We start from the raw sequence: 15427 nt of genomic DNA, 5'->3' as shown, positions 1-15427 counted from the left end.
GTTTTCACATCTCCAGATGTTTAAAAATACATTTTAAAGTACTTGAACACAAAGAGCTCTTCTCAAAGTACTACATTCTGTGCTGTGGCTGAGCCTGTACTGACTCCTATACACTGATTTTTAGATGGCGTTTTGAACGCTTCAGTAAGTCTGGACACACATTTTCTTTGCTTAAAAATCTGCTTAACTCTTTCAGCACTGCAGTTTTAGATCCCCTGAGGTTATAACTATGAACATCTTAAACTATGAACAGCAGAAAATACGTAACAGGAAACCAACAGCCTTCATTTTCTCAACGAGAGGAAAGTCAGAAAGGAAGACTTCTGTAAATTTATCTTATGAATTCTATTTTCTTGTATGTTTTCAACCACTAAGAGCCAAAACTTGCTGGCTTGTAATTAATGGTTTGGAAGAAGGGGCAATTATGCAGATAAGCAGAGTGTACGATAACTAGAAAAAATACTATCCCATTTTAGCATTTTGGGGACTTGATATTCTAATAGTCACAGCCTGAACTGCATTAAAACAAACGACATCTACATATGGTTGGAAAAACAGAACAAGAGAAAAATGTTGTTTAAGGTTCAATGAATAAAATCTAGCCTCATGTTAAAGACACTTTATGCTAAAAGCAGCAGTGCCAGAGCTGGCATCAAAGACAATGTCAGCATGAAGTGCTGAGGAAACAGCTGAGGCCTCGCACTTCAAAAAGATTATCTCTGGGTGAGAGATGTTCCCACCAATATTCAAGACTCACAGATGACATTTTCAGATGTCTTCAGTATTTTGCATTCAGGCAAACACATGATGTATCCAATGCCATATGTCTTTCCCATCAGCTTCAGTTGCTTAGGTGTCTATAACCACTTTTGGTTCTCCACTATGAGGTGGAAAATAAATGTATGAAAGCCTCTCTGATGTGCCTTGTTATTTTAGAATTAATTCCAGAAGATTTACACATATTCCTCTCTCTCTTCCATTAACAGAGATGATAATTTTTAGTTTCCTCAATCAAGTGTTGACCATTTTCTCCAACAAGGACATGGCCAACCCATCAGATCCTTGACATATGATTGATTTTACTTTAAAAAGCCTGTTTACAAGCTATTGCAAAAAATATTAAGGATGCTTAAACTAATTAATGAGAATGCATTTCCCATGGCAACATGAATAAAATTACTGTTAGCTGAGGAGAGAATTCAGAATTGTTTTACATGCTGTCTTGAGTTCTGTACAGACAAAACACACAGAATTGGTGTAAACTTCAGGTCACATTTTTTTTTCATATTTAACTAGGACATTAAAGGAAGCTATCACCTACTGAACTATTTTTCTGTTTTAATTTCTTCCTGATAATGTAAGGAGAAATAATAAGCTTGAAAATTGCTAACATATAGAATGATAGAATCATTTAGGTTAGAAAAGGCTTCTAGGATCATATGGTCTGCCATCCACCTACTTCCAATATTGCCCACTAAACCATATCCCTAAATCCCTGTTGTCCCACAAAACCATCTACTTTTGCCTTAAACTCTCCCAGGGACTGTGATTTCACCACTTCCCTGAGCAGCGCATTCGAATGCCTCACCACTCCTTCTGAAAAGCAATTCTTCCTAATATCCAATCTGAATATCTAAAGATCTTACCTAACTCCTACTTTCAGAAAAATCCCTATGCCTCCTGTTAAAAAAAAAAAAAAAAAAAAACCCTTTTTTTTTCCCCCCCCCCTAAAACACAGACTCCAGCTTTAACACTTATAATCTAAAAGAGAGATTCTGTGTCTTTAATATCCTTCACCATTTATTTGTGAATGCAGGCCAGTTAACCACAGCTGAAGGGATGTGGGAGGCAAAAGCAGCCTTAGGCACAGCTGATGTAGGTCGGGGTGTCCCACGTGCAGAGAGTTGTAGGCATGGCAATGCTCAAACCTACATTTTAGGTGTCTGACTTTTGTGGCAGAATACAAATATGGTGCCTGAATTCCCCATCTAGTGCCTGGGGAGAAATGAGTGAGTGATAATCTGCCCAACTAAATTCTGCTGTTATAAGCAGGCTCTGAAGTCAGAGGAGTTAAATCAAAAATTAAATGGAAAATACTTGGCCTGTGGGTTACTTGAAAGAAAAGAAAAAAGAGTAAAAGTGTGTGTTTCTTTAAATTTTCTGCTGACAGACGGGAGAGATAATTAGCCTACAGCTGCAGACTGGGGAGAACTGCTCTTTTTTTTTCTTTTTTTCTTTTTTTTTTTTTTTTTCCTGCCTTGAAGCAGCAGGTGAAAGCCTGGAGAGAGAAGAAGCTGGGTGCTATTGACTTAATTTAGTTGCTGAAATTGAAAGCAGCATATAGCAACAGAGAAATAGGGAAGTGGCAAATCTTCAAGACTAGGATTTCTAAAGAGTGGCAGTTAATAAACAGAGATGAGAATGAGTAGGGAGAAGCAAGGATTAAAAATATGTGCTTCCATAGCATCTTAGGTGCCTTAGGGATGGCTCAGCTAGATGTAAGCCCTCTCTCAGAAGTATTGCATCCGATGAGAAATGTGATATAGCAATGGAGGAATGGAATAGAAGATGGAAGAATTTCCTAAAACATCATGCACTTATGTACAATTCACAGATGTTAAATATAAAAACCTTTTCCCTGTGATTTTATATGCCCCCACACATCACTCTATGTCCTACTGAGGCTTTTTATTTTGCAGGCTTTCCTTGTGATGTTTGGATACTCACTTCTACTGAAAGCAAAAGCTCTCTGTTTTAAGCATTGTTTGCAGCTCTTATTGTATTGTGAGAATCATTACTTTAGAACTTTATAAATGTGAAGATTATCTGATGTTTGTTTAGGGGAGAAAAACATTTGTCTGTCTTAATATGTGAAGGTTTAGAAATGGGAGAATGTAACAACAACAAGTTAACAGAATAATTTTTCCACATAATTTCTTATGATACGTGTTCTACTGGGCATTTGTTTGGAGAGGCTTTTTTATCTGTATGAGTTGATAACATTTATACAGGTGAAGTTCTTCACTTTTTTTTTTTTTTTTTTTTTTCAGGAAGGATATTCAAAGTAGCCTGATCAGTGCATACTGACATTTTAATAATATCAGTAGGAGCACTTGTAGGGAGAATTTAGATAAGTGTAGCAAACTACTGTACAAAATTAAAATGTATTAGAATGAATAAGTAGAAGTTGTCTGTCCAACACTTTCATTTGAAGATGAGAGAGCAGTGTCAAAAGACTACCACATTGCTTTGTGGATCCAGAGATAAAGGAGATAAGGTCTCCATTAACTATACAAACTGCTGACAATCACCATTTTCTCCTTCCTCCCATGTACCACTCACACACAGCGTCAGTTCTAGTGAAAAGAAACTTTGATTTCATACAGTCAACCATGAGTACAACCGTGATGCATGACTCCACAGGAGCAACATTGACCTGGCCATGCTTTTCAGATCATGTACCAAGTGATGTGAATACCAAGAGCTCAGTTTGAACAACCTTTACCCAAGGTTAATACTCACATGCTCTGACAGTTCTAGTTATAAGGGGTCTTACTAGGCAGGATGCTGGTCCAGGTGAAAGAAAGCTACAGTATCCTGTGGCTTGTGCTGACTCCCTGTGCTCACATACTGCACCTGAGCAAATAACATGACAGGTGCCTAGGAGCTACTAAAGAGGCAATACTGTCCAGGAACGAGGTCAGGTCAGGATAGAAGCAGTTATTACTCAAGTTTTATGTGAATATATTTCATTTTAATTCTCTTGTTATATTAGGAAATTATTTTCTTTCTGAGATGCAATGAGACATGTATGTCTTCCAGCATGGCTTTGAGTTATTACAGAATGTTGTGGGTTTTCTTTAAAGCCTTCACTAGCAGCCAGTGTGTTTGATATACCATCACATCAGCAAATTTATAAGCTTTCAATTAAATTTCTATTTGTTCTATAATGGTTCTTCATATTAATACATAAGAGCAGATACAAATAGAATCACAAGCAGAAGGAGGAGGAACCCTGATAGAAAACTCCTGCAAATTCTGGATAGCTTCTTAGAGATTTGTGTGAAAATCTGTGAAGAATTCTTTTTGACACTGGGCTAAAAAAAAAAAAAAATTAAAAAAAAAAAAAAAGGAAAAAAAAAAAAGGATTGCTTAAAAGCCTTGAAAGAAGTGTTAACAACTTGGTAGTAGGCATCATTTTGCCTTTGTTAACAAGATAAATGGTTATTGTACCTATGGTTTTCAAAGACTATATAAGTGGCAAGCACTAGCTTTTTGCTTGCTTATTTATTTTTATAAATTATTAGTGATGTATTGGATGCAAAATCATTTGAAGGACTGCATATTTATCCAGTGAATATACATCTCAAGGCCTGTGTTAGATTTCTGGCATCAGAATGAAACTCAGCGATGCCCACACACCTGCATGAAGTGGGTGGTTTTGCTCCTTGGATCATGTGGATTATCTCCACTGTAAGGTATGCATTAATAGAAAAGCAGAGCACGCACTTTCCATATTCCTTTTTGGAATGAAGAAATAAAAGGGAGCTTGCATACTTGGCTACCTTAGAGCAAACATTAAGAAAAGAATGTTCATGAGGAAAATGCCAGGAGTATCAAGATGAATGAAAAATAATATCGCTGGGCCAAGGCCAATGGGATGAAGTTCAACAAGACCAAGTGCAAGGTCCTGCACTTTGACCACAACAACCAAAGGCAGTGTTACAAGCCTGGGACAGAGCGTTGCGAAGACTGTGTAGAGGAAATGGACCTGGGGTTGGTATTTGGCTGAATGTGAGCAAGCAGTGTGCTCAGGTGGCTAAGAAGATCAATGACATCCAGGATTGTATTGAAAATAGTATTGTCAGCAGGAGCAGGGAAGTGCTCATCCCTTTGCACTCAGCACTGGTGAGGCCACACCTTGAGTACGGTGTTCAGTTTTGGTCCTCTCGCTGCAAGAAAGACATTGGAGTGTGTTCAGAGAAGGGCAATGATGATGGTGAGGGGTCTAGAGCACAAGTCTTACAGGGACTGTCTGAGGGAAACTGGGATTGTTTAGTCTGCAGAAGAGGATACTCAGGAGAGGCTGTATCGCTTTCTGCAACTGCCTGAAGGGAAGTTGTGGTGAGCTGGAAGTCAACTTCTTCTCCCATGTAACTAGCAATAGGAGTAGAAGGAATGGCCTCAAGTTGTGCCAGGGGAGATTCAGGTTGGACATTAAGAAAGACTTCTTCTCTGAAAATGGTCGGGTGCTGCAATATCTTCCAGGTAGGTACTGAAGTCACCATCCCTGGAGGGGCTCAAGAAATGTTTAGTTGTTGTACTGAGGAACATGGTTTAGTGAGAAATATTGGTGGTGCATGGTTGGTTAGTCTGGATGATCTTGGAGGTCTTTTCTGACCTTGGTGATTCTATGATTTTATAATGAAAAACCATTTTAAGTATACGTGTATCTTGGAAATACCATCCCAAAAGGCTCTTGAACAGCAGAAGACATTAATGTTCAAATTGCACTTTTGCTGGCCACTTGAAAAACAACAACAGCAAAGCAAACAAAGAAACAAAACAAGAAAACCAACCTCTTTCACAATGAAATTATGTGTAAAATATATATTTTGATTAATTTTACCCCTGAAAAAAATATTTTTAGGCTATAAGAAATGTCTTGATAATCACCTCAATGTTCAATTTAATACTTGCCTCAGGAGAGGAAACAGAATCCAGAAAAACTGTCAGTCCTGGCATCTATTTCATCAGTTATCATAGTGCAGTGCTCTAGCAGATAACAGTTTAATCAGGAATTTGAAGAGCTGGGAATGCAGAGGTACTCTGCACTTCAGGAGGAATTCCAGAAGAAAAACAGGAAGAAAGGCTGTCATGCAGAATTTGGTAAGTGAAGGCACCATTATTAAGACCAAATGCAGAGGGAAATACAGGTAAGCAGGGAACAAGATTCTGTAGAAATCCACTTTTTGTCCACTTATCTACTTATTCCTTTGCACAGGCAATTTGAAATTGTCAGGACTGTTTGCAGGGTGTGGCATGGAGATACTAGAAACTGTTTTTTTGCTAATCAGAAATATCTGAGTCCTTGGGCCACTTACAGGGGTGCTGGGAAGGCAGAAGGTAATCTTAGTCTATTGGCTATATTTGATACCATATTTATTTTGTAATGCAATATGAGTAAGATATAGAACAGATTAATGTTTTGTTTCTTTTTTTGTTGCTTAATTACATCTTTTGCATTGTATTTTCTGAAGATATTTTATTTTTCTGGCACTGAAAATGTCACAGTAGTTTCTATTAGTGTTGTCTTGTATCAAGGAAACATATGCATGCTACCACAAGGATAATTGTGTAATCTAAAAGTCCTTCAGTGCTTTGTCACTGTAGGCTTACATTACTTTCCTCTTACAGGAGAATTACAACTGCTGTTTTTTGTTAAGTTTGTGCAGTATCTGCTACTTTTCTTAAGGCAATATGCAACTAATGTGGACAGGCTGTTAACCACTAACTTCCCTTTCTTTTTATTTTTTAGGTGTGCTTACACTGTAAAATACTGTGCAACTTCAAAAAGATTTAAATGAAAGAATAGATTGAAAATAAGTAATTACATGTATGTCTCACACTTTAAACTTGTATCTTTCATGCACAGCCAAAAATTAGATGATTATATATTATTTTTCCCTCCTTAGACTTGTATTTGAGCACTTATTTAAAAAAAAAAAAAATTCAAGTCCAAACTAATCAAGTCCACACCTTTTTACATGTATCCACTCCCTGAGGCAGAACAATTATGCAAATTGTTATACTGCTGTTTATTTAAAAAAATAATAAAAAATAATAATAAAAAAATCCTACCATTTCACAGAATCACAGAACTGGAAGGATTGGAAGAGGTCTCTGGAGATAATTGAGTCCAGCTCTCTACTGAAAGCAGGTTCCCCAGAACAGATCACACAGGAAAGTGTTCAGGTGAACTTTGAATATCTCCAGAGAAGGAGACTCCTGATGGAGTTCTAATGGAACTTCCTGTGCTCCAGCCTGTGTCCATTGCCCCTTGTCTGGTCACTGGGCACCACCAAAAAGAACCTGACCCCACCCACTTGATTCCTATCCATTAGATATTTGTAAGCATTGGTAAGACCCCCTCTCAGCCTTCTCTTCTCCAGACTGAACAGTCCCAGGTTTCTCACCCTTTCCTCTTAAGAGAAATGCTCCAGGCGCCTATTCATCTTTGTGGCTCTTCACTGGACTCTCTCCAGTAGTTCCCTGTCTTTCTTGAACTGAGAAGCCCAGAACTGAACACAGTGCTCCAGATATGGCTTTAGCAGAGCAGAGCTGAGCTGAAGGGGAGAATCACGCCCTCAGCCTACTGTCTGTGATCTTTTTAATGGACCCCAAGATACCATTGGCCTTCTTGGCCTCCAGGGCACACTGCTGGCTGACAGACAACCTGTTGTCCATTAGGGCACCCAGTTCCCAATCCACAGAATACAGTTTGTTTCCGTTTGTTTTTTGCACGTTGGTTAGGATGAATACAATCTTTTCTCACATATTTGGCTGTTCAGTCTCATCTAACTTAGCTCATTGAGTGTCAGTTTATGCATGGGCAACTGTGCAAAGTAAAATACTAAATGAAAGAAGCCATCGTAGCCTGGGGCTGTCAGTTTTAATGCTAGGACAGCTTATTTGACTGACAGCATTCTCAACCAATGTTTCCAACTCAGATGATAAAACTGGGAAGATTTGAACAGGATCATCATTCTTATATGATTAAAATGAAAATATTTGTTGAGCTGCCAGAGTTTAGTAATCTGACAGTGGCCACTGCATCTTTTAGCATGGAGTAAATCCATGTCAGATTCAATTCAGCTAATCACAGGTCAGTTTAAACACTACAACTGTAATCTTTATCTCTTTTTGTCATCGAGCTCATTTAGGCACATGGGTTCATTGACGCCAGGCTCTTGTGCAACAATTTATAAAGGTAGAAGAGGTTCCTGGATTACTTCATAACTGTGAAGGCCTTGTTAATCTTCTAAAAGAACAATTTAGAAAAACTCAAAGAGCCTGAAGGTATCCTAACCCCACACAGGGAAGGTGCCAATCAGTCACTGGAGTGGGTCACAGAGGTTAGCTGAGATAAAGGAATTTTGCAAACCCTGCATAGAAGCTGGATGACTCAATGTACTGAGAGGGAATGAGCTCAGTCTGCTGAGCAGTTTAATGTCCTGAAGTAATGAAATGTTAAGTCTTCAACAGTGGCTTGTCAAAAAACAATAATAATGAAAATGGGATCCCCTTAGGAGAACTCTGGAAAGTTTTGCTCTGAAAATTTTAAACCTTAAATTATTCTAGGATAAAGTGATAATTAAATCCAGTAAGGTTCTCTGGCATATTTTGCAATCAAATTAAACACTAACATTAAGAAATATTAATTCAACCATTTTTATCCATTGCACACAGCTGAAAGAGTTAACTATTGTTGTTCCTGTGGATCATTATGATTTGTTGGGGAGGAAAGGACAGCTTAATCCAGGAAAGATGCATTTAATTTTACCTCAAATTATGTTTCATTTATTTATTGTTTTAGCGTCATATTAGATGAAAATTAGAACTCTCAAATTAGACATTATCATTCATGTGGAGGTGTAGTGAAACTCACTTACAATTGATGTGTACACATGTATGTGGCACAGTACGTGCTCCCATGTCCACACTTGTGTAATCTTGAAATGCTCATTTTTAATTAAAACTCATTAAATTAATATCTAGGAAAAGAGGAGGACAATTTTTTTGTAACTGCTCCTTTTCAGAACAATAGCAATTTATGGAGTATGCAGATTAAAGAGTATGCAGAATATTTAAGAAACAAGTAAAAACAGGTAGCTTATAATTTTTTTTCATGTTATGCATTCACACCAGCAGAAGGTCTGTACATTTATTCTGTGACGGGTTGCAACGCTTTTTCTAGTTAGAGCTCATTTTTACAAGCTTTGCTCAGGTACAGGAGGATGAAGGACAATTCCAATTCTGCCTGTAGAACACTATTATAACTGTATCCTCAAAATATTGCTTTTAATCTAAGCAATAGGATTGATCCCTATAGATCCCTATAGATATGAGGAAAGGCATTTTGTTAACACTACAGAAGGTATATAAGTTTAAATAATTAATTTGTTAAAGGGTTTTTTGTTGTTGTTGTTGTTTTTCACATCACACACTAAGTTTTAATTTGGTTAACCACAAGCTTGTTACTATCACAACAGATACATGAAAAACAGCCATTTCATATTCATCAGTAACTGGTTCTTATTATATTCAGTAATATCCAACATAAAGTGACTTGGAATTAAGTCATTTCTGGAGCACAACTCTGAAACTTATCTCAGAAATCGTACATAATAGGAGACTGAAATATGGTTGCCATACGGGAGTAATATTTAGACAGTTGTATTGTAATTGCATACTGTTTTTCCTGAAGTAAAATCCATGTTTAAGTGCCTGCAAATATGAATCTATGTTCCAAAGTCAGCTGCCATTCTACCAAGATTTCCTGTCTTTTTTCTATTCTATTTGGCTCTGGTCTTATATCAGAATATCTGTTGTCACTGTAAAATGAAAGGGAGGTCATTCAAAAGTATATGTATTGCCTTATTAATTTAAATTACTTATCTCACACACACACACACAAAAGAAGTTTCAGTGAAAGCCTTCAACATTCCAGAGTTTCCCAGAGGACTTAACAAGTGTGCTACCTATATCTTGACTTTTAAGGTGAAAATATCTATATAATCAGACTTGACAAATGAATTCATTGATTTCCTTACATAGGAAACCCTTAATCTTTTACTTTGAAATATGCACTTCTATAAGCACAGTGCTAACTTGCAGCTGCAGTTCACAGATAAATATGATAATTCACTTGACCTTTACTAAAAGCTTGAAGATGGATATTCAACCTCCATTTGGACACATAGTTTGTGTGGTTGGGGCATAAAGACATAAGAAGTTGTGTTACGCAAGTAGATAAATCCCTGCCTGAATTAAAGTATCTGTAGGTTTTATACATATTAATCTATCTGGCTGGGTCATGAAACCCAGCAATTTGCTTTTCTTCAGCATGGCCCTTTTTTATGTATTCTATTCCAGAGATGCCACATCAAACTACATTTTCTAATCCTGTTAGAGCTGTACCTGTTATGATATTAATTGGTGGAAAATAGCATTTAATAGTTATCCTGATACAGTCTTTTTCTTCATCAAAAGTTTATTTTGTATCTCTAAAGCTCAGATTTTCCTCTGGCTTTAATTCAGTGTGTTTGAAAATTCAGAGCCTCAGCAAAGGCATGAATGGAACAAATATATCTTCACCCCTTATTCTTGGCTAACACAAAGAAAGCATAGTCTATCTCTCTTCTGTTTCTAGGTAAAGGTTTAGAATGGCTTTTAAAATATCTCAGACTACTTTTCTCACTTTGTTTATCCAATATGACCAATTCATAGCAAGCTTTTTTGCCAGTCTTCTTACTTAACTTATCAGTTTACTTAGTCCTGCGAATCTTTCTTGTGCATTTTTTTTCCTTTCACACAACCCTCACCACAGGTGAAATTCACTCCTCAGACTAGAGCAAGACTCATGTGTTAACTTATTGCTTAAATTTATGGTAATATTATAAGGAATTAAATTCATTTTAAGGGCCTGGTATGGTCCTCTGAACAGGTGTGAGTTTCAGCTATTAAGATAAAGTTCCCTTTAGCTGGAAAACTTGCAGCTTTGGTTGTTGTTTCAAACAATTTAAGCTTTCTGTTTCCTTTCCTATAAATGCAAGTAACAATGAGTGAATCCCATGGTAATATGATGCTTCAGCTTTATTTGTATGGAAGACAAACCAGTAGCTTACAGAGCTTCAGAATGGTGTGGGGGACCAAAATATCCAGTAATTTCAGTATTTGCTGTACGCTGAAATATTTTAGAACTTTCAGAAGCGTTGATTTGACTTTTGCATTTTTATATGGTATACAGCTGAATTAATGGTAAAAAGGAGATAGTAAAAAAGATTTTATAATAAAGATATGAAAAATAATGAGTTAATTTCACTGCTTGCTTTCCCATCTTTATATATGAAGAACTCAATAGTAGATCTATTTTGGATTACAACTGTAAAATATTGTTTTATATATACATATACACACAGACACACACATAAGAAAGGAAGGAAAAAGAAAAAAAGCCCCCATCAGTCAAGCTTTCTTTTTTTCTACTTGTCTTTTGTATTACTTTCAAATAACAATTAAATTCTTAGCTGAAAAAAAAAAAAAAAATTCTCAAATTTTGACATTTTCTGCTCTATATTTCAATTTGAAATTTGCTAAGATTCAGTAATGGGCAATACGATATTTTTTATTTAATTCTATATTGCAAGTCACGATTTCTGATCTATTTTAATTACAGCTTTTTGCATAAAGACATCATTATCTGTGACAAACCAGGACTTGTATTAGACACTAAGCAGAAGATAGAACTTATAAGCAACCCTCCTTCCCCATAGTGCAAGGCTGATCACATCCATATTGATCTTACTGGTTTTTTATTCTTGGACTAAGAATCTGTAAGACATTACACTAAGAAGAATAATGGAGAAAAAAATCTTGGTGCACCTTTCAGCTCCCAGTTTTGAGCAATCTGTTCAATATCTTCAATCTGTAGCTAGTTCAATGATATCAGAGGAGTTGTGCTGTGGTCCTGAAGACAATGAAGTTTAGAGGTGTTGGGTGAAAATACAGATGGAGGGTATCTTCTCATCAGGCTCTGTGAGAAAAGGATTCCCTCTAGAAGACCTATTTCCTGGCTACAGCTTTGTGAAACAGGCCCTCGTACCTGGTGTGGCTTATATGTAATGCTCTTGAATACCTCTCCTGTCACTTTTGGGGCACAAATCCATCATGCAAGTGTTCTGTGTCTTGGTGCCTCATTAGGAATTGTGTGTCACATAGAGGAGTGTTTACGTGGTCAGACTTGTCCCTGGCTGAGGGTGTGGAGTCCTGCATACCCACAGGAGGCCAGTATCTGAAGGGTAGATTTGGTACCAGCAGCACCTGCTAACAAAGGTAGCCTTTACGAAATGCTTCCTAGCAACACTCTGTGAACCAAAAGCATCTATTAACTGAGCACAGCTTTACAAAAACAACAACAAAAAAGCAATGCAGCAGTGAAAGTAAAATTTAGTAATAATCAGCAACCATTGATGATTTAGACAAAAGAAGAAAGAAGATTTTCAATTAAAGAAAAAAATTCAATGTTTTTCTTCCATATTTTTCCTTTTGCGAAGAAGTGAAGGTCAAAATGCCCCCTTTCCCACTGTTACTTACCTTCCCTGTTTTGATTTCGCCACTAGTAAGAAATACAGTCATGCAGATTACATTGTTTTGTCACCTCATTTCTGATGTATTTCCAGTATTATATTTGAACTTCTGATTCAGCATCTATGAAATCCAATACTTGATACACTAGACACTGTTACTTCGTTCAGTGCTTTTGTCACGCTTCCTTCCTCTCTTAATATCTTTCTTCACAATTACTCAGTCGTTATCTTTCGTATTATCCTGTTTCTCTTGTGCCTTATCTCTATTTCACTCATCTTTTCCATCCCTGCAGCTGATCTCCTTCCCCTGTCACCTCTTTGGAGTTTAAAACCAGGCATGTGTCATCAAAAAAATATCTCATATGCATTGATTTTTTCTGAGTGCATCTGCTTGTCTTTTTAGTTCTGCTACTTGATCTTTCAGTACCATGAATGATAGCATTTGTAAATGTTCAGTTTTGCTTCAGTATTTCATCCCTTCATGGGAAAAAAAATAAATAAATTTACTGCATAGCTGAAAATCTGTCGCCACCTCAAAAATCTCTGGTGCATTGTACAAATGCTAATGATGATTTACTGTGCCCACATGAAAAGCTAACTTTAAGAAGAGGTTGTACACCATGTCTATATAAACTGGCAATTTCTTATTCCAAGCCTACTGCTGCTGAAGATAGAGCAATTTGTTCTGATGAGAAGGCGAAATTAGCTCAGACTGCTGCCACTGGAGTAGTAATGATGTCTGAGCTAACTAGGTTAAGTTAGTTCAGATAGCTTTGTGCTTTAGGGAACTCAATTCTGAGCAGCCATATCCTAGGAAGAGAGATAATTAGGAAGCAGCCTAAGATAACTGATGGCAGAACTTCATTTTCTTCAAGGTACTGCTGTATGTTTCAGAAAACAGGTTTTTGACTTAGTGCTTTTGAATGCCTAAGATCTGTCCTTTAAAAATCTTCTTAACCAAGCACGGCTGTTCAAAGATAGAACAATAAAAATCTCACACTCTATTCGATGTAGTGGAAGTATAAGTGTTCTAAAGGGCATGTTTGAAATTACATTACCTCCTGTTTTGCAGGGGCTTTTCTGACTTTCTTCATTATGAGGCTGACAGAGATATTTCTATTTTCTTGGATGTTTTGCAAATCCCTTTGGGTAACCAAACCTCAATAGTAACTTCATCCTGACCTTCTGGTCAACCTTTCTGGTTATTGTATTTTGAAGGGCTGAAGAAAGTTCTTCACGTCTCAGAAAGCCTAACAGGGTGTCCAGGGAATCTCTGGAGATACAAATCTAGATCTTCAGCGCCTCTTCATTTTCTTTCCTCCAGACCCTTACTGAATATCTGAAATAATGATCTTATTACACTTAAAGGAAATGAAGATTGTTGCATCAGCCTGTATCATGTTAAACAATGGTGTTTCCTTAAGTTCTGTTTCACAGATATTAAACAAGTTTGTGGTGAGTGAGGATTTTCATAAACATACAGAGCTGACTATGAAACAGATTGATTTTTCTTTTCCTTTTTTTAAAATTATTAACCTGACTTTGCAATTGCTAGGTGAAGTTGGTCCTTTCCATGAGATTCTTCTGAAACAAACAAACAATAGTAGATTTTCTGATCCTTTTTTCCCCTGTTTTTTCACATGACAAGATTTAAGATTTATATATATATATATTCTTGAATGTCACATTTATGATCATATTTTTATCTTCATTTAAAAAAAAAAGAAAAAAAAAAGAACAACAACTGAACAATTATAGAGAAGATCTATTCAGAAAAAGCATGTATTTAAGGGTATCCTGCAATTAATAAACCACAGATATGGGGAACGCAATCATCATCTCCATGGATCCCGAGGAGTCAAAAGTCCCTCTGCAGTGTGGAGAAGAGATTTCTTCCTGGTGAAGGTAAGAGCTCAATTGGAAATGTCAAAAACCCTCTTTTTGCAGTAACTGTAGTAACAGCCAAATCTCCACTGTAAGGTGTTGCACTGATGGAGAGGACAAGAAAGGTCAACAGCATCGGCTCCTGTTAAGGATTGCCAGCGATGGTTGCCTGAACAGTGAGATGCTTCAGTTGCAGGAGATGCAGAACAGCAACTCCGGCTCTGAGTGCCCCAGTTGAGGGGCAAATATGAAGGATTCATGATTTTTTGAGGCATGTGATAAAATGCTGCTCAAGTCATGGAGATGTGTGTTAATTGAAACACATCATTTTCAGGGAAAACTCCAGCTGGAGTGAATAAACCTTATCAGTCAGCGTTTATCCACTTGAAACCAGTGTATAAGGGATGCACTAAAATAAAGAATAAAGAAGACCATATGCACTGCAACAAAGAAATGGGGATGAACAAAAATCTAGCTGCTTCATGTGGTATTGGTGACCATCTCTTCTACTACACGCTGTCATAAGACAGAGCAGGCTACTGAAGAAGGGCTGAATTTCTACAAATATGCAGGAGCAATCAGGAGAAAATACAGGCATAATAGTTTACAGTTCACTCCACATCTTTTTATTATCCCTTTCCCTTCCTTCTCCTTTGAGTGGGAGGTACTATACAGTCTAACAAATTTTAATGGAAACCATTTGTGCACATAGTAAATGTTGTGAGTGTTACCTGCCTGGCCCTATTGGATAATGATTTGGATGATGGCTATCTGCATATCCTGTACTCTGAATATTATATTTTCTTGTCTTTCTCCACTCTCTCTGAGTAAATATGTATTGAATTGAGGTAGAGTTCAAAAACATTACATTGGGCTGTGATGGAGTCAAGATGTAAGCACATCTGTCAGAAATAACATCATGGCTAATATTTTCACAGTAAAGTTTCTCTTTATTTATATGTAGAGTGGGAAAATGATTCTCATATATGATTTCCCCTTGTCTCAACGACAGGCTTTTCCTGAGGAAAGGCAGTTGGCTGAGATTTTAACCCTTTGTCCCCTTTCTTTGTTTTCTTTGGCTACTTGTACAGAAAAAAAATGTTTTTTTTTTAAATTAGAGCCAATTATGTTACTCACTGCAGATGTCTGACAGACCATCAAAATTTAATTGCCAC

This window comes from Lagopus leucura, unplaced genomic scaffold (genome assembly GCF_019238085.1).
Source record: "Lagopus leucura isolate 7727_CA_CO unplaced genomic scaffold, USGS_WTPT01 Super-Scaffold_100001, whole genome shotgun sequence".
Taxonomy (NCBI): Eukaryota; Metazoa; Chordata; class Aves; order Galliformes; family Phasianidae; genus Lagopus; species Lagopus leucura.
Note: the sequence above shows the minus strand (reverse complement) of the source record.